The 19,733-nt window shown below is 34.6% G+C and overlaps 1 protein-coding gene across 1 annotated transcript in view; it reads left to right on the forward strand.

Annotated features, from left to right (window-relative positions):
• The first annotated feature begins 11,845 nt into the window (after positions 1 to 11,845).
• The window catches only part of LOC150098573 (uncharacterized), a 123,176-nt gene continuing 115,288 nt past the window's right edge, over positions 11,846 to 19,733 (forward strand). The window contains exon 1 of the mRNA XM_090405586.1: positions 11,846 to 11,922. The gene's annotated coding sequence lies outside the window, so the exon portion shown is untranslated. The remainder of the gene's footprint in view (positions 11,923 to 19,733) is intronic.

Here is a 19,733-nt window from a genome sequence, read left to right on the forward strand (position 1 = left end):
ATAAAAGGCGAAAGGGAAATAACAACATCGTCAGCGATGTCTCGCTCAACCTAAGATACAAATGAGTTTTGATAGCATTTTCCCTATAGAAAAACCATCTAAAGATGACTCGATGCAGCTAGCAACAGAATGAGTAATAAGAATCATTATGCATGAAGTAAATCTTCGTAATTTTCGTGTTTATAAACAGGTGTTTAACACATCCCCTTTCACTAGCCCCTTTAACTTCTGACCTCGACAGACCACTTCGCTTTCTGGTCCACCTTGGTATCAGAACTCGTCTTCCCACTATAGTCGTGTAGGTTTCGGTATTACTTCCCGAATATACCAAATGGCGATCACGCGCCGATAGCCGTATTAGCGAAGGGTCCTTCGACTTCCCCCCCCCTTCGATGTTAAGTGGCTTTTATTAAGTTTGTATTAAATGTGTCTTGCTCGATCACCGCTTGGCTCGTCTATACACCTGAAGTCGTTGTATTAATTAAGATAATATTCTTAGGGAGACTTCCGTCTTTGCATTCTTTTTATATATTTATTTGACCTCGTCAGCTATCTTTTGTGTGCGTAGATTGCAGAAGAAGCCGTGAAAGCTAGAAAATAGAGATGTTTTTATTGAAACTATTGGAATGGCTCCAATAAAATGTTCGTATTAAAACTGCTTCCTAAACATTCACATAGAAGGAGAGAACGATTGGGAAAACGCTGATGTGCTTTTTCAAAGTAACAAGAAAATTAAAATACGAAGGAAAAAAAAAAAAAACATTTTACTCTCATTTTGGTAATTTAGTATTTACCAAACCGTTTTGATATTTAGTGTAAATATCAAAGCATGAAAGTAAGAAAAAAAAAAATTTTTGTTTGTTAGCTTGAGATGGAAAGAGCCACCATGTATTTCTTTTACACTTTGTTATTGTAATTTATATTATTTATCTAATTTATATTCATCCCCTATCCTATTCCCTCAGTCATACCGGTGGTGGGAATAGGATAGGGAGATGAATTCAAGGGCGCTCGTGCATAGGCACTGCGGAACTGCAGCACCCCTAATTTTTCTCGATATATAAATATATTTATTAATATTTGATTGTAATATTTAATTTTTATCAGCAACAATCTTATACAATTCTCTTATTTTGTATAAAAAATAATAAAAATCCATCTTGTAGCACTTAGGAGGGCGAAGGACGCTAGCAGCACTGTGTTTACCACAGTGTCATATTGCTACGCGCGCAAACAAATACACGTCATAGTGAGATACGAGCTATTAGCGTAATGCGGCACTGTCCGTCGCGCAGTTCGACTGTTGTTTATATGCAGTTTTCACTAGTAGTAGAGTGTTCGTAGTGCTTATCGTGTTTACTCCGTCTCTTTAAATATTTGGACATTACAATTAAAGGATTTAATTCTAATGTCCAAGAATTGTAAATTCATTCCTTTAATTACAATTAAAGGAATGGATTTTATTTTTAAGTAATTTTGAATTATACCAAACCAGTGGCGCACTCAGAATTTAATCTTGGAGAGGGCCGAGTACTCAAGATTTAATCTGGGGGGAAGGGGACGAGCACTTATGATTTAATCTTGGGTGGGGGCGAGTTGAGTAGACGATTTGAGAATACACACTACGCATTGCATACGACCTATGACTGAGCATCTGCAGTAATCACCAATACATGATACCCGTGATCTCCTGTGGCCCGGCTCGGGCAAACAAAGTATCTCCCGAGCATTACTTCGTTTGCCTTGCGTTCACAATGGTCGTGATTTCCGAGAGCCAGAGGGTATTCCCACCTTATGACCGCTAATTCATAAGTAGTATAGAAATAGAAGACACGACACAGCTTAAATAAAAAAATAAAAAAAAAAAAAGAAGAAGAATTTTAAATTTTCTAGACTTTTTCTTTTTGGAGAGGGGGGGGGGGCTGTGCCACTTGACCACCTCCCTGGGTGCGCCAATGTACCAAACTGTATAATTTTATCTTTTTTCATGAAACAAAACAAGAAGAATATATTTTATTTTTAAGTAATTTTGAATTATACCAAACTGTATAATTTTATCGATAATAAACAATTTTTTTCATGTTTAATTTTTTTTTTAATTTTTACCATAATTTTAATATTTTATTCATACACTTATACACTGTACTTACAGTGTGTATGTATATTTCGAAAGTTGCAGCACCACCACGATTTCAAGCCACGAGCCGCCATCATCTCAGATGATTATAAAGCAAGGTGGTTTAATTTATGATTTAATCTTGTTTATACTCTCTTTATTATTTTAAATAGCTTGTATTCTTTTCTAAAAGTATTGTATATAACTCTAATGTTTTCAGATAATAGTACTACAAATAATATTTGTAATACCAGGCTCGAATAGGCAAGAAAGTAATCTTGCTATGATTCTGTAGCTTTTAGTTTTGCATAGCAGGGTGAACTGTATTTGTTTTCAAGACTATTAAATAAGTATATATTAAACATAATTTTACTTGAATTATAAAATTATTTTATAATTAATGTTCTTTATTAATTATTACACACGTTACAAATTTAATTATAATTTTAAATTTGTAATGTTACAGTGATTATAATTAAATAACATTTTATGTAGATATAAATTTAACATTAAATTTCGAATCACAAATTTATAATATAGTTTATACATATAAATTTAATTCGTTTTAAACTTATATAATTAGTAAGAGCAGAGACGTGCAAAAAATAATGAAAGCAACACTCCACAGGGGGCACGTTGAAAAATTTTGTGACTTTTTTTTCTAAATACATTAAGTGCACTTTAGTTCTTTATCCTTAATTCTGCGATGCTCTCCATTTGTTTCCCCCCCCCTCCTAAATGTTATCATTCCCATTTTGACCTTTCACATTAGATTATTGCGTTATCATTAGTCTCCATTCTGTTCAGCCAGTTTTCTTTCGCATCTTACACTCTCCTTTGTTGTGCCTCTTCTAAGTATCTAAATTGTAGCCATTATCTTTATCACTCTTTTCTGTGTTTGTCCTTCAAAGCTACTGTCGAACTTTTCGCTTCCACTTACCACAATCTCTGTTTTCCAGTATTAATTTTCAGGATTCTTCTATTTTGTAAAAATATTCTACCACTTTAGACATTTCTTTCGTTCGTCTACTGTTTCTGTCATAATGACTTGAATGCCTGCTATCACTAATCATCGGCATCCGCAGAGGGGGGGGGGGGAACGGGGCACTTGCCCCACTTGGATATACTTGTGAATTAAACAAGCCAAAAAATTAAATAAAAATTTATTGATGTAATTATTTGTCTCCAAGCTTTGCCTCCCTCCCCCCTTCTGAAAAATTTTCTGCGGACGCCCATGACATAAGTTTGAATTTGTTTCTTTTCGTATCCTCTCACTGCATCTAATAATTGTAAGGAATATCAAATAAAATAAAATTAATAAAAACATTATTTACGGGTGAGTTAAAGAATCATGGCTGGGGCCATACCAGTTCTGTTGTAACAGGAATTTCGATGAAATTTGGTATTTGAGATTTGAAATGCGACGATCTCAAGAGGGGTGGAAGGGTTCCCCCCCCCTCCGTATGAGACTAGAATAGATGGAACTATGGCCAGAGGAACTCGCAACTCTTTTTAGCAGGCTTTTTTCCCTTCTCTGTTAGTCTGTGTGGTTTGCATGATGACTGTTTGTTGGGTATCTTTTCATAATCACCTTTCGGTGTTTTAATGGCGCCGGCCACAGTTAACTCAATACGATATTGTGCATCAGTCCGCTGACCTGATTAATAGCTAATATGATAGCTTAGGACAGTGTTTCCTCAAACTTAAGATATCCGCGTACCCCCTCTAAAATTTTCATTATTACCAAGTACCCCCTTATCAAAATAATAAATAAATAAAGTATATTTCATTGTAAATGTCTATTTTATTTGAATTTATATGTTCATGTAAACAAAACATATGATTTATTTTTAATAGAACAAAATTTGGAATAGGTTCCTCTTCATTTCCCCTCCAAAAATCCACATTTCAAGTAATTCATATCATACTTACGAAGATTTTTCATCTTCTTCCTAATTGTTCTCTAGAGATGTCAGACGACACACCCTTATCAATTTCATTTGATCCAGATACAATATCAACGTTTTCTTGTTGCTTACAGCTCCTTGTATTTGCTACATTGCTTTCTTTTGTGCCTTTTATAAATCCAGTCTTTAACCAATGATCCATATTTAAGAATTTGAAAGCTAAAAAAAAAAATATTTACTAGACCATAACTTGGACTTTTTTCCCAAAATTAAAGCTAAAAAATCGTGGTGCGAGATATATGGGGATTTTCTGAAACTAGTTTTCAGAAAAAAACTGAAAATAGTGTGGCTTACCAAGAAGCTCCTATTCGCTATCACTACTTTTGGCATTCGAGAGCGGTTTCTTTGTGTGCAAAGTCAAAGTCATCCACCCAGATAGCTTCATCTGCTTTCCCATTATTTCAAGCAAAAATTACCAGTAATTTACAAGACTTCAGATACGTAATGAACAATCCTTCACAAATGACCAATGAGAAATAAAAAGAGCGCGAAACAGACAGCAATGGTAGGCCAGTAGAGATAGAGCAGCTATGAAGAAGTGCATAGATTGGTGCGGTATTACAAAAGATCGCGCGAACCAAAGACAAAGGCAAGCCAACAGTTGAAATTGTTAAAATTCTCTTCAACCGCATTCCATAATATCTAAAACACATTCACTATATATTTCTTAGTTTTAACACGTTCGTGACGGGGTGGTGTCAAGCAAAATCATATGTTGCCTGTGCAACATATGGTTTTGCTTGGGTTTATACAGCAGTTTCTGTTGGAGGGGAAGATGTAATGCATTAGTTAATGCCGTTTTTATCCCAGTTGTCTCTAATTGCACTATTTGTTAAGAAATATATTACACAGACTGCAAACGTCTCTGAACCTTATTCAGTAATACAATAAAACTACTTGTTTTTCTTGCGTCTTCAGTATAGTGACGCTGTTGGGGAGGGCGTGTTGTTTACCGCAGGGAGCGAGTTACTATCGCCGGACTTGAACGTCGTGGAGATAGTAGCTCGCAATTTGAGTAGGAATTCATACACAATATATTATATATTATGTATGAATATTTATTGAGAAATATATACGTTTAAAATAATTCTTTTTTTCTTAATTGTGATTCCATGCGTTAATGAAGCATAGCCGAAAATTATCACGTACCCCCTGAAGACCTTTCGCGTACCCCGGGGGGGGATACGCGTACCTCACCTTGAGAAACACTGGCCTAGGACATCACCTTACTGGAAGTCTGTTAAACTATTTCCAGTATCGTACATAATTTCGGTCATTTAGTGGTAAATCTTTGAGTAGCCTGAAAATTCCAACGTACGACTCACATTAAAAAAAAAATAATAAAAAAGATGAAGTTGTCGCTGACAGGAAGTTCACTGATAAAAATGAGGTCTTAAAAAGAATCTCATTTTTATCAGTGAACTCCAAGAATTGCGAAGATTTGATGAACTTTTGTATCTATCAGAAGATTTATTTTAATAATTATGAAAGGTTGTGAAGTTATAAATTAGTTCTGTGAAATATGGAATTTTTCAAGCCACTTCAAGCCTCCAATAAGCAGAGTGATAGTTTCACATCGATGATGCAGTTCATCTGCTACCTAAAGACATTTACAAACATTCATGCCCCCAGTCGGATTCCAACCTATACGCTTGTTGGTTGGAGTGCGGAGATGCTCGCTGAGTTGACCACTGGGTCAACTCAGCGAGCATCTTCCAAGCCCTGCAAACTCATATTCTCTCAGTGTCCCCTAGACAATATTCCATAGATTTTATATGGTCGTAGAGCTTCTTTCTCTCTACTTGGCAAAAAAGAAATTTGAAGGAAGAATTATTGCTGCAGTTCTCTGTTTTGCTTAACCAATCCTATATTTTTCTCCTCTGAATTTCAATTACTTATTCTTATTATCCCCGTAGTCCTTAGTCCCATATATACTATACTGTATTTCGTCTTCTTTATCCCAAGTACACTTGACAACGTTAAAACTGACATTCTTACTTTGTTTATAGTGTAAGCCTATTCAGATCTTTTTTGAATATACGTTATTAGTTCTCTCTCTCTCTCTCTCTCTCTCTCTCTCTCTCTCTCTCTCTCTCTCTCTCTCTCTCTCCAGTTTGGATCATTTGAAAATAGTCTATCTTTCTCTGAATCATAAACTATATCACCAATATATCATTTAAGTAACAGTTGCCTAACCCAAATACGGAGTCAGTAACATCCTGTTGTAACTCTCCTTCCAAAAGACACCCTCCCCCCTACAACTGTTAATATTAATCGTATTCAGGCTTCTTTGTAAGCCGCCATTCCATTTGTATTATATATATAACTCTTCTCTTTAATTTGAATGCCAATTTATCACGTCAGTCTCTCAGTTAGCTTCAGAATGAATAAACATTATGGTATTATACAGTGATGTTGATGAAGAATATTAAGCATGCTGTCATCTTGCTGTTGTTGTCGACTTATTGTAAAATTTAACGAAGTCACTGAAACGAGATCTCTCTTTAACAAAGCCGTGTTGTTCGCCATAAAAATTATTGGGCCATCAACTTAATCCTGTATTCTAGTCCTGACCAGCTCTTTCAGAAACGCAGACCTGCCGATAATTAGATGCCTCTGCTTGGTACAACTTCTTTATATAATGGAGACTATCCCCTCTTTTACAAGGGACTCAATAAACAATCAGGTCTATATAGGAACCGTTATTTCTTTTGTACATTCTCTTAAAGCAAGAAGTTTGTCATATTAGCATAAGGTTTACTTACTTCATATTCATTACTGACTTCATATTCTCCCACTTTAATTGTATTATCCTCTGACGGCTTTGACTTATTATTAAGACCTTTCAGTTTTTTTAAATCGAATATATTTTTATTTTGGTAGCTGAGAATTTGATAGCATAAATAGCAACAAAAAATTAAATGATTAATAGATGATAGTATTTATACTCGACTCAAATTCACTTTGAGATCGTGCTTTTGTGTGCCACTAATATATTGCATCCATTGACAACTAATTTTGTAAGCTGTATGCAACAATAGGAATATCCTGCATTGAAGACGTTTGAAATTGCTAAAGATAAAAATATGAAAACCTATATTTTCAGGTTTTCATATTTTTATCTTTAGCAATTTGAACCCTAGAAAGGGCATCGTAGCTACGAAGTTCGATTTTAAGAAAATGTAAATTTCCATTGTGAGCGTGCGATTCAAATCATATTGAAATGTTCTCTAAGGTATATTTTCTTCAATCATATAATCCAGACATAAAAAAAAAGCACTTAAGAATTGCATAATGCTTTTATAGCTATTTTTATTGTACAGTATGGCAATGCCAAATTATTTAGTCTTTTTTTGGGGGGGTGGGGGTAAGGGAGGTTTGAGGTTGTCCATGCATAATTAGGCAAATAATATACAACAAGCAGACAGAATTCGAGATGTTGTTAATAGAAAATCCGGACTGTTGTGTACCGTATCCTTTTCTTATATAAAGATTCTCAAAACTTTTAGAGACCGAAGTTATTTTAAGTTTACCATTTGTCATTAGAAGCCCTGGTAGGAGGTCGCCCTTGAAGTTTTACCGACTGACTGCGGTTCATCGGTCCTATTGTTGGCCATTCTTAGAAGATATGCTGGAAGCCAACTTCTAAGAGATCGGTGTACCTTTTCTGGTGAGTTGATAATTCGAATCGACAACCTCTCTCTCTCTCTCTCTTTCTCTCTCTCTCTCTCTGTGTGTGTGTGTGTGTGCGTGCGTGCGCGCGCCCGGTGTCTTCAGGTGTGCGGCAGGAGAAAGAAAGAAAATAAAAACAAAACTGGTTCCATGAAATATATATATATATATTGCAGCTGCTTCTAGAAATGATTCCTTAGTAGGGACCATTTGAAAAAGGGAATGAAAGAATGTACATGATTGCTCGGTTGTCGACGAGTGAAACCTCCTTTTAAAGTCACTTTACTTTTATCTCGAAAGATATATAAGTCAAATAATTATTCAGAATATATAGAATTATAAATATTCAACTGGTAAAAATTTTTAAATCAAAATGGTTATTCATGTTAATTTAAAATATTTCGAACTCTTAAGTCTATTGATTTTTAAATAAAATTTAAGAAAGAATTCGGCCTTCCCAAAATATAACCTTAATTTTTTTCATTTATAAATAAAAAGGTTTTCTTATTATAAGGATTTATCATTTTCGGAACAATATTTAGCTATTTATTACGACTATTTTGTTCATCAGTCCGTTCATCTGCCATCTGTCTTTATATATTCTGGATGGACAGATTTTGATGAAATTTAGAAATAGGGTATTGCCATAAGTTGTCCTAACTATTTTATATCTGATTTAAATCACACGCTTTTAGCACTTAAAATTATACAGATCGATTCCAAATTTTATGTTGAATTATTTTGTTACAGTTTCCATTAAAATGAACGATGCTACTCTTCAAGAATAGCATTATTCACTGTTGTAAATTCACTCAAATTTACATTTATTATTATTATTATTATTATTATTATTATTATTATTATTATTATTATTATATACGTAGGGATAGTAATCATATCAAATGCACTTTTGTATCATTTCTCTTTCCACTAAAACCTTAATGCCATAAGACATTTGCGGAGGGTAAGTGGATTTATTACCTGGCTTAAGCCTAACCATCTCTTTCATGTGTTTTCTATCGTGGATAGTCGTCACACTTCGTTTATTCATTATTAGACTAGAACATTTGGTGAGCATGGGCATTTAGCGTGTGTGATGCACAAATAATCTGGGAGTGAAATAATAATTTGAATTTAATTGTAATATTTCTATACAGAACGCTTGGAGATATATATATATATATATATTCTGTTTTTGGAAAATTGGAAAACTGTTCAAAATATTTCGAATAATAAATTATATATTAATCAGTAAAATATAAATTATATCATTATTTAGGAGAAATAAAATGAATAAAAATGGTAAACTGTAAAAGTGGTGTGATGACGTCACTTCCGCCTCTTAAACTATCAAATGAAACATTTATAGATATACAGAAAATTCTCTATAGCTTATTTTCTATTTTTATGAAAATTTGAAGACCAACACGGAGATCCCAGTCTCTTGTTTATTTCATTTAATTAAAAGATTTCTTTAGTTTTCACTTAAATCTCTTATCGTTAACTGTTCAGTTCATTTGGCTATAATATGAACGTAGTCATATTTATCATTGCTTTGCACATTTCAGCTAAAGCAATAAATTATAGACTACGTTATTTTAATTCCAATATCATGACTTTTGTTGAGAATGAAAGACACCGGTTTCTGTTCTCATTAAATAATACGCCACGTGATTTAAAAATGTATGCGGTGCTGAACGGTATTCATAATTCCCTCCCTCTCGATATTTGCAACTCACGAGGCAGTTATGGATGCCGTTGATAATGTGTATGTAGGCAAAACAAATAATTCATTGACCTAAAGCAGAAGCAAGTGACTCACTGTAAATAGCGTTAGTCGCTTGGGTGGACATATTGGGTTTGTCATCCCCAGAAGGGAGGTTAACACCCTAAGAAGTGGAGGTGTGTAATGAGTGAAGAGGTTGTGATTGTTTCGATTCCGCCTTCTTTCTCTTCCCACCAGGGGGCATTGTGCTCACAAGTTTGGACATCTTTGCAAGAAATGTCACTGACTCTGACAATAGTCACATAGTTTATTCAGGCATCTAGGATATTGTTTTCTTATAAACGGTTCAATCTTTGAAGAATTAAAAAAAAGTTAATTAGTGTAAATTTAGAAAATGAAAAACGAAACCTTGTTTATCCCTTTTTCATTTTAATTGGATAAATCAAAAGTATATTCCAGATTTTGCGGCACCAAACATAATGCACAATTAAAATATTAGATATATTTCACAAAACACAGCCTTGAGACGATGTCTTTTTTTTTTTTTTTTTTGGAAAACCGAGAATTTAAATACACATTTTGTGACAGATATTTTAACATCAGGTGGCGATTGATTACATCAGTGTCTATTCGCAAGGTGTAGAGAAGATGGCTGCTATTGTCATTTAATAAGGTGACATGTATGATTTATTTTTCTTGCGCTTATGATTTATTAGTTCCTGGATTTTTTTTTTTTAAGTTATTATCAACGGTATATCTGTTTAGTGAATAAGAATAGTGCTAATTTTATCTGAAATTTTATTTTTTTCCCTAGCCGTAACCATTTTCCTTCTGTTGTTTACATACGCAGAATCCACATTCTGTCGTCTGCTTGCACACTGTATCGCTAGTTCAATTTATATTATATTATGTATATGTAAACATAATGTCTTTTTACGTTACATATAGATAATCGTAAAATACGTTCTAAAGGAATGTTATATTTTATGTTAAATTATGTCACAAATACATATATGTATATTATGTGGAAACCGGAACCTGACGTCAGAGATTGAAGATTTCTGTAAAGATCCACTCGAGTTAGGTTTAATATCATAAGGATAGAGAAAGAAAGAAGTTAGTAACAACGAATACCTACAGAAATAATGAAGAACAATTAAAATAACTAATTATATAAAAATTAATACAAAAATGGATAAAATGGTTTCGTATCCTGGTACACCATTCTTTGCTCCGTTGTTTACAATGCTTTAACTAAGGTAAATTGAAACATTGTTTCAGATAATTATACATAGTTTTCGACATAGTATCAGAATTGGGTGTTTGGGTATGTTATTCGGCTCCTCATCTTTTAAGTGGGTGGTTGTGGTTTTATGGTGTGGGGATACGTCTCTTGGTGTGTGGACTATGATTCCTTTGTGGTGTTAAAAAAATTAACACTGAACGTTATATTGCTATTTTGGACAGTTTCGTACCTATTGTATATTGTAATATGTGTGTGTGTGTGTGTGTGTGTGTGTGTGTGTGTGTGTGTGTGTGTGTCATTTCCTATTTGGTTAATTGTAAGAAAAAAGTCCGTTTTTTTTTCTTTTCTTTTGAAATTATAAATTACTGGACATATTAAAACATTACATCATTAAGTAGTGCACAGCTACATTTGAAAGTTTATCTTGTGTATAGAAGTATATTAAAAAAAACTGTTTTCATTATTTAAGGTATTTGAAAAAAAAAAAAAAAAGGTAATTTTTCAAACGCTCATATTTAAAACCATCCACAGCTTGTGCGTAGTTTAGCGCACGTGGTGTAGAGCTAAACCATTATTTTGGGAGAGAGAGCCACTGACGTTATATTCAATTATCCAAAACCTTTTGAGGATTTTTCTTCTGCATCGAATAAGATTCCATTTCCGATATTAACGAAAGGGTGGGGAAGCTGAGAATCACTGGAGTGTAAGAACGATGCACCTATTCGCAGTTCAACAGTTATAATGCATACTTATGCATAACAACTGTTGCATACTGTCCTTCAAATGATGTTTTAAATTTCCTTATTTTGACAATATTGCAGAGTAATACATTTTAGAGTCAAGTTTTCTTGACATCTGATATGAAATAGTGAAAGTGAATGCGCCTACACCGTAAACACCCTCATAACAAAGAGGATCACGACCAAGCTTTCTTTTCAATATCTCTTTCCTCTGTCTGCTCCGAAAAACTAGAACATCCCTTAGGGCTTCTACATCGCCTGTTGCTTTAATAGGTCGTGTCTGCCCAACCCTATGATGACATCACTGTGACGTCACAGAAGTGTGTGTGTGTTGGAGGGAGGTCCACCGACATGTGGATCACACGAGACCAGTGGCGGTAGTGCCTTTGCCGAGATCTCACGTTTGTGTTGTGTGGTGCTGTGTGTCTGGATCCCGTCACGAGCTAAAGCACAAGGTAAGTTGTTCTGATTAATTATTGCCTCAGCTATGCGGCTGGTTTACAAGCATGGAAATACTACAAGTATAGAACCGGGAGTGTTCTTCAGAGTGTTAAGTGATACAACATCCCAATGTCTCATTGCGTTTGTGCACAATGAAGATGCTGATACTTCTACAAGGAAGGGAAGATCCAGTGATCAGGATGCTTGTGCCGGGATGCTAAGCTACCTGTCGTCAACTGCTTATCGCATTTCGCAGTCATTTAAAAGTCGACTATTTTGGGATGAGGAAGGGCTATTTAGTTTATTGATAACTATCGCAGATAGATATCTGACTTAATTATAACCATTACTTTAATGAAACCTCGATTGCTATATCTTTGTCTCACAAATTAGGACAAACAGTGAAATGTAAACAACCTCAGTATTTATCAGCATATAACAGCGTGTATATTCTTAGAGAGAACAATGTTTTTCAACCGGTGGATTCTGAGTTATTGGCGAATTATGAGAAGATTTAAAAAAACAAATAAATTTAATAAATATGAATTTGGTATTTTTTAATAAATTTTTTGTGTATATTTAAAATCTGAAATAAGTTATTTGGCCAAGGCTACCGTTATTTACCATTTCGCATGTATGCTGTGTAGGTTATTGATGAGCCTTAGAAACTTTTCTTTAGGTTTAGGTTGTTCGAGTCATAAAAAAAATAAATAAATAAAAAGAGAACGAAAGAAAAAAAAAAAGATCGATAAATCTTAGTCCAGAGAACATGCACGTTGGAAAGTATATAAATATTTAGGTTTCCATTGTATCTCACAGAATAAGCTGACAGAAGGTTGAAAATAGTGGATTTATTTCCCAAACATCCATCAACAAACGAGGTGCACCATGAAAGTTCTTGCAGACCACAATCATCCTGATCATACTATTACAGAGTTCAGACTTGATACTTGTACGAAATTCATTATCGGAGAAAATTTTTTAGTGCCATCAGCACTTATTCCATCTCCTTTACATTTTATTAATGGTAAGAGATTTTCTTTACTCACAACATTTACAACAATTAGGCGTACTTAAAACTTTCTAATTTATGACTATAAGAAAAACGTGCAAGTACTTCAGTTGAAAAAGAAAAGTTGGAAATTGTTTATATGCAGGAGATATATCCAACCAGAATAGATCGTAAATTTCAAATTGTTTACTACTCCTAGTATGAGTGGTAAAATGGAAGGACTTGACAGATCTGTGAAAAACGTGTGATAGTGTAATTAGAACACAGAGCAGCTTTTGTATTAACAAGACGCGTGGAGGAAGGGATAGCAAGACTTTAAATTTTATCTGTGGAAGATCGGGAATAAAGTAATTTTCTTATATAAACAACAGAACTCCATTACATAATCAACAGCGCTTGCAGCCCTTTTTTTTTATTATTATCTGAACTGCAGCTTACGAAATTTGGAAGCGAAGCATTTCGACGTAAATGGTGTCAGCTACGATACCTGGGCTTTCTACAGAATAAGGAAGTGTGTCTTATGATATAAACTTCTTGGCAAAGCATGTTTCAGTTTCTTCCAAAACATGCTTTGCCTCTTAAACATGGAGGTTTCGAACTCTGATGTAAGGTGAATGTTTAGTCTGTGAAATTTTTCCTTTTTTTTTTACATAATTTAATTAATTTTACACTCCATTTAGAAAATTAAAGACCAATTTAGTTAAACAAGCTAATAACCTACATTATTTGAAAGGAAACCATTCAGGTATAGTCGATGATCAACACAGTGGATTTCCAGACTCAGGTTGACTCAGGTATCGTTTGCGAATTAATTGCTAAGACATGTGTATCAGACATTATCCATATTTTTAGGAAACTTTCAGATAAAGTTAGTTTCATGGAATACTGCATTTAAATAATAAAATAATTAATAAATAAAGGTGGTCAAAGTGTTGTTTTAAGTTGCAGCACAAAATGAGCAAGACAGAATTACTTGTATAATAGGTATGCGCACAGGGGGACAAATGCTTTATAAATCCACTCCTTAGGATAGGTGACTATTCCTGAATAATAATGGCAGATGCCAAACAAATGATGATGAATGTAGTATGATTCTGAAGTTTAATACATGCCCAACTATTTTTATGTGAATCCACCCATAAGGCTGTAAACTTACAGCGTATTAGTATCGTGTGCGGTCTAAAGGTTAGATAACACGGGAGCCCTTCTCTAGAAAACCAAACATTATACCTTTTCAAGGCCACTGCACGCCTCTAATAAGCAGGATGGGTGGTGGTCTCACACCAGGAAACGAAAACCGTCTACCACCTAAAAACTTTCTCAGATATCCATGTCACCGAAGGATTTGTACCTACCCTAAAATCAACATCCTAGTCGTTGGAAAGCCAGTATGCTATCCATTCAGCCAACCAAGTTCGCTTAAGACTTAAAATAAATTATAAATATATGCATAATACATAATATATATACATATGCGTGGTATTTAAGACACATACAACACTCATTCCACCTTAAGAGCTGGACATATAAGGCGTTTAAAAGTCCGCCTTATTACCTATTATAGATATAACTTTTCTTGCTCATTTTGTGCTGCTTATTATTATTAGTGTTATCATATATATATGCATGCTAAGAATGTCAAGTTCTTTCCTGATATCCTTATTTTTAATATGATATCGCCAATGATACCATCTGCTCACGCCTATAATCTTTCTCAGGACTCTCATATCTGCGGTCTCTAGTCTTTGGTCAAGTGTTTTACTTCTGACCCAGCTCTCAGATCCATAAGTTAAAATTGGTTTGAACACTATCTTGTATACAGATAATTTAGTGTTTTGACTAATTTCTCTCTTATTCCATATAAATTTATTCAGTTGACTTCTTACCATACCAGCTTTGTTGACTCTGTTGTCTATTTTCATATTTAATTTACCATCTTCGCTAAAAATCGTGACTAAGTAGCTGAAATGTTTTATTTGTTCCACAGGGTCTCCATTCACAATGGAGTTGACATTTTCAAAGATTCTACTTATTTTCATTGTCTTTGTCTTTTTATTGCTGACCTTCATACCATATCTATTACAACAGTTATTCAATTTAGTCAGGAAATCTTGCAGACTTGTAGCAGATTTATTTAGAAGTATAACATCGTCTGCATAAAGCAAAGAGCTGACATTAACATTTCCAACTTTGATATCAGGTTTACTACCACTTTCCTTCATAATATAATCCATATAGATAATGAACAACACAGGGGGTAATGTACATCCTTGTCTCACACCAGATTTAACATTAAACCATCTTCCTGTACCTCCTTTAATCCTAACTGCTGATTTACAACTCAAATAAAGATTAAGTATTGCTTGATATAATGATCCACTGACGGGATACAACTGTAGTGTTTTGAATAGCTTCTCTCTTGGCACCTTGTCATATACTTTTTCCAGATCTACAAAACTTAAATACAGATCTTTGTTATATTCCCAACTTTTCAACTATTTGTCCTAAAGTGAATACCTGATCCTGACAGCCTCTATTTGACCTGAATCCAGATTGTTCCTCACCAAGCTTCTCCAGTATACTGGTATAAAGCTTACCAGGAACACTCAGTAGAGAAATACCTCTGTAATTCTCACAATCAGTTTTATTTCCCTTTTTATATATGGGTACTATGAGAGCTCTACTCCAATCATCTGGAATTCGTCCCTCTGTCCAAGCCCTCTGAACTATGCAGTGCAGCCACTGAAAAACTTTTATACCTCCATACTAGAGCATTTCTGGTCTGATATCATCTACTCCAGCTGCCTTAGAGCATTTCAGACTTTTGATGGCTTTTTCTACTTCAAGCATGGATATGTATTCCTGATTGCATGCCTAGTCAGTGTTTTTTACCACTGTGCTGTCATCACTGCTAGTTTCATTTAGCAATTTTTAGAAGTAATTACTCCATACTTCAAGGATATCTTTTTCTCCAGTTTTCATATCACCTTTGTCATCTCTAACTCCTTTTACAGCACTCTTTCCTCCATTTCCAAGCTTCTTCAACAACCTCCAGAATATTTTGCCACCTTCTTGATATTTATTTTCTATGTTCTTACTAAAGTCTTCCCATGACTTTTGTTTACCTAGTTTTACACAGTGATTAGCTTTCTTACATTTGTCTCTGTGTTGTCTAAGAGCACAAGCTGACTTATTTGCCAGGAACTTTTGATATGCTTTCTTCTTTTCCTTCGCTGCCTCTTTAACTTCCGCCATGGAGTTCTGATTTTTCTATCCTTGCAGACAACCTCACCACATGCCTCTCTGGCAGAATCAATCAATGTTTGATTGATTCAATCAATCAATCAAATATTGATTGATTCTGGCAGAATCAATCAATGTTTTCTTCAGAGTTTGCTACTGAATCTCCAAGGTTTGATTCCTGTTCTCAAACTCTTTCATTTTTTTTTTCAATAATCTTTGTGTATTTTAGTCTACAGTTCACATCTGAGAGCTGCTCAACTTTTATTCACTTTAAAACTTTCTTACATGTTATGCTTTTTAATATGAAATTCAATTTTATCCTGCTCAATACTAAATAGTCATCACTTCCAATTTCAAATCCTCTGTATACTCTGGTGTCCTGCTCCAGGGAGAAAACATCACTGTCAACAATAACATAGTCAATGAGACTTTTCTTATTCCTAGCCTCTTCTCTCCATGTGAATTTGTGCACATTTTTATATTGGAATATGGTGTTAGTAATAACCAGTCCATGTCCTGAGCAGAAATCCAACAGATATTTGCCATTATTATTAGCTTTGCTCTTTTCTCTAAATTTTCCAAAAATATTTTTGTATGTCTCACAGTCATTTCCTACTCTGCTATTTAGATCCCCAACAGGGACCAACTTTTCCTTTTTCAATTTGGCAGTTGCTTTTTCTAAAGCATCAAAAAATTCCTCCACTTCTACCTTAGGAGAACCTTCTGTGGGACCATAGGCACGAATAAGTCTCATTGTTCAGTTCCCCATTCTGATATTTGCTAACATCACACTACTTGAAATTGCCTGCCATTCAAGAAGATTAGCCTCGTATTTAGTGTTGAATACTATGGCTACTCCTTCTTTTCCTTGATTGTCATTGCCTGAATATAACATTTTGTATTTATTGCTCAGAAAGATCTCACCAGTTTTTGTCTTTTTTGTTTCAGTCACCCCTATTATGTCGATCTGGTACTTATCTAATTCCTCAGTTAGCCCATTTCTTTGCCATTCAGGCTTCTTATGTTGATAGTACCGATCTTCAATTCTGGTGATATTGAGTTGGGGTGTGTTTTAGGATTTGATCCAGTAGCTGACTTTTCGCTGTTCGCCCTGGTTCCCTGGCGAAAACAACGGGGGTGTTGTTTAACTGAACGACGCCCCAGCCGGCATGAAATTCTATCATGTTGTACCATCATTTAATATTGTGGTTTAAGCCAATAAGAATACAATTTGGTCGGCTAAATCCCAAATTATATTCCAGGCCATCCTTGTTCGTTCAGTATCCTGGTAGATACCTAGCAGGGTGCACCACGAGAAGGTGAGGATCAGAAGCCCTGGTCGGTTCTCCGCATTCCTTTAAAGGCTATGTGAAGGTCTCCTCTCAGTTATACAGCTTTGACCCTTAACACCCCATATATATATATATATATATAAATACATTTAACTGACTATATATATATATATATATATATGTCATGCTATGTGCATGCCTTGATGTACTTTTCTGTACTCCAAATATATCACTGCGATATCTTTACGATTCTGTGCATGTAAAACCATCATTATTTATCCTATAAGCACTGCATTCTCATATACAAACATCACATGCAAACTCTCAAGGTACTTCATTAAAACTCGTTCCATTCATGAAAGTTAATTCTTTGAAAATTTATTTCTAATTACTGTTGGGAGATTGAACAATCCATGTTTGCCGAAAAGAAACAAAAGGCCAAGTGCTCAACTCGCGTATAACTAAGATCGTGCAGTTCATGATCGAATGTAGCTGATTCAGCAAGGTCATCACCCCGTCATCAGTCAGTTCTATTAGTATCCGCATCAGAAAGGCAAGAACAGGGATGTGGTGAAACTCATGGTCAGCTACAGCAGATGGAAAGGTGCCAATGCTTCGTAATGACAGAGCAGTGACGTAATAAAAAGAACACTAAGCTATATTCTGGAGTCGTGAGCAAGTAGTTCACTAGGGTGGAATATCAGCATTCTGCGAAGTACAATAAGATAGAATAACCGATGGGGGGTTGCCATTCTCCTTTCACTGCTATCTATTAAAGGAGTCTTCAGTCTGGGAAGGGGTAAGAATATGAAGTTTCCCAGTGCAGTTTTTCTATCGAAATATAAAGCAGCTGACCGCAGGCTAATGTCTTGGTTCTTGTCTAAATTCTGATTATATTTCGTTAGTCCTAAAATAATTGAATTTCTCCTCGCTCAGACTCATGAGTAGTTCATATCACGTGAACCATTATATCAGTTGTATCTTGTGATGTAACTGCACGAATTCAACCTCAGTTTTTTTGTTTTTTTTTCGCTGTGCACAAAGCATATAATTTATAATTCAACATTTTTATATGAGGCGTTATGCTCATCAGACATGCTTAATGGCGTTATTGATGTGCAACTAAATGCACACTGTTGAATTAGACGGCGTTACGATTCCACGCACATTATGGATCTCCATCGCGCATCACAGTGTCCTTTTTAATCCAAATAGTTGGATAAAATGCATAAACAATTAAAGTTAGAGTATTTAACTGGAACACTTAGAATATTTAATGGATAAGTTATTATATATATATTAATATTAATGATAGCCAATGAATAGAAATTTTACGCTGTTGACGATAGCTTTGAAACGTTATATAATTAAAAAAATGCATTTTGGTTTTCAGGAAGAAGTGATACGATATAACATGAGTATTTGACATAGTAATAACCGTCATATACATTAATAATCTTCTCTCTTCTGATCTTATTCATAGTTATGCAGATGGCAATATTTTTCATTTCTTGTTTTCATTGAAGAAACTTTTTTTTTTTATTGTTCAAAGTGATCGAATTTCCATAATCAGGGTGACTGATATCCTTACTATTCTTGAATCAAGTGAAATGAATATGTGAATTTCAATGCCATCAAACTAGACCCGTCTTTTATTACAGTAAAAATTCTACTTCACTCCCTCTTATTCTTGATAATGTTCCAATTTCCGTTCAACAGTTTCACTTCTTGGGTTGACTTTCATATGTAGCTTATTTTGGCATAACTATATTACATTCAAAGCTTCCTCAGCCTCCAAAAATCTTGGCATCTTTTTCGTTCAAAACACCATTTCTCTCCTTTTTAATTTCCAATACCTTATAAATCCCAAATCCGACCAACCTTAGGATATAGTTCTTACACTTGCGGTGGTACCCAAAGCCTCACTAAGATTTATTGATTGTATACAGAAGAGGAAAATTTGCCTAATAGACGAATTTCCCCTATTCTGTGTACAATCTCTTTCTCTCACAGATTCTTTCCAGTCACTTTCTTATAGGCACTCTGTTTTGCATTATGCCTTTTTATAGGTAATTCATGATTGTTGCTCCACTGAGCTGGTCACTACTATTCCTCCACTTTTCTCTGCTCATGACAGAACACGAGAAGCCATTGGTTAACATCTATACACAGTTCGGCTACAAATATATCGAACCATAATCTCATCCTTTTGCTTCCTACCTTTGTTCTTTTCTTTGGAACAGCTTTTCCCCGTACTGCTTTCCTGATGAATATAATC

Source organism: Typopeltis vanoorti, chromosome 15 (genome assembly GCF_054136105.1).
Source record: "Typopeltis vanoorti isolate ZY-2024b chromosome 15, IOZ_Tvanoo_1.0, whole genome shotgun sequence".
Taxonomy (NCBI): Eukaryota; Metazoa; Arthropoda; class Arachnida; order Uropygi; family Thelyphonidae; genus Typopeltis; species Typopeltis vanoorti.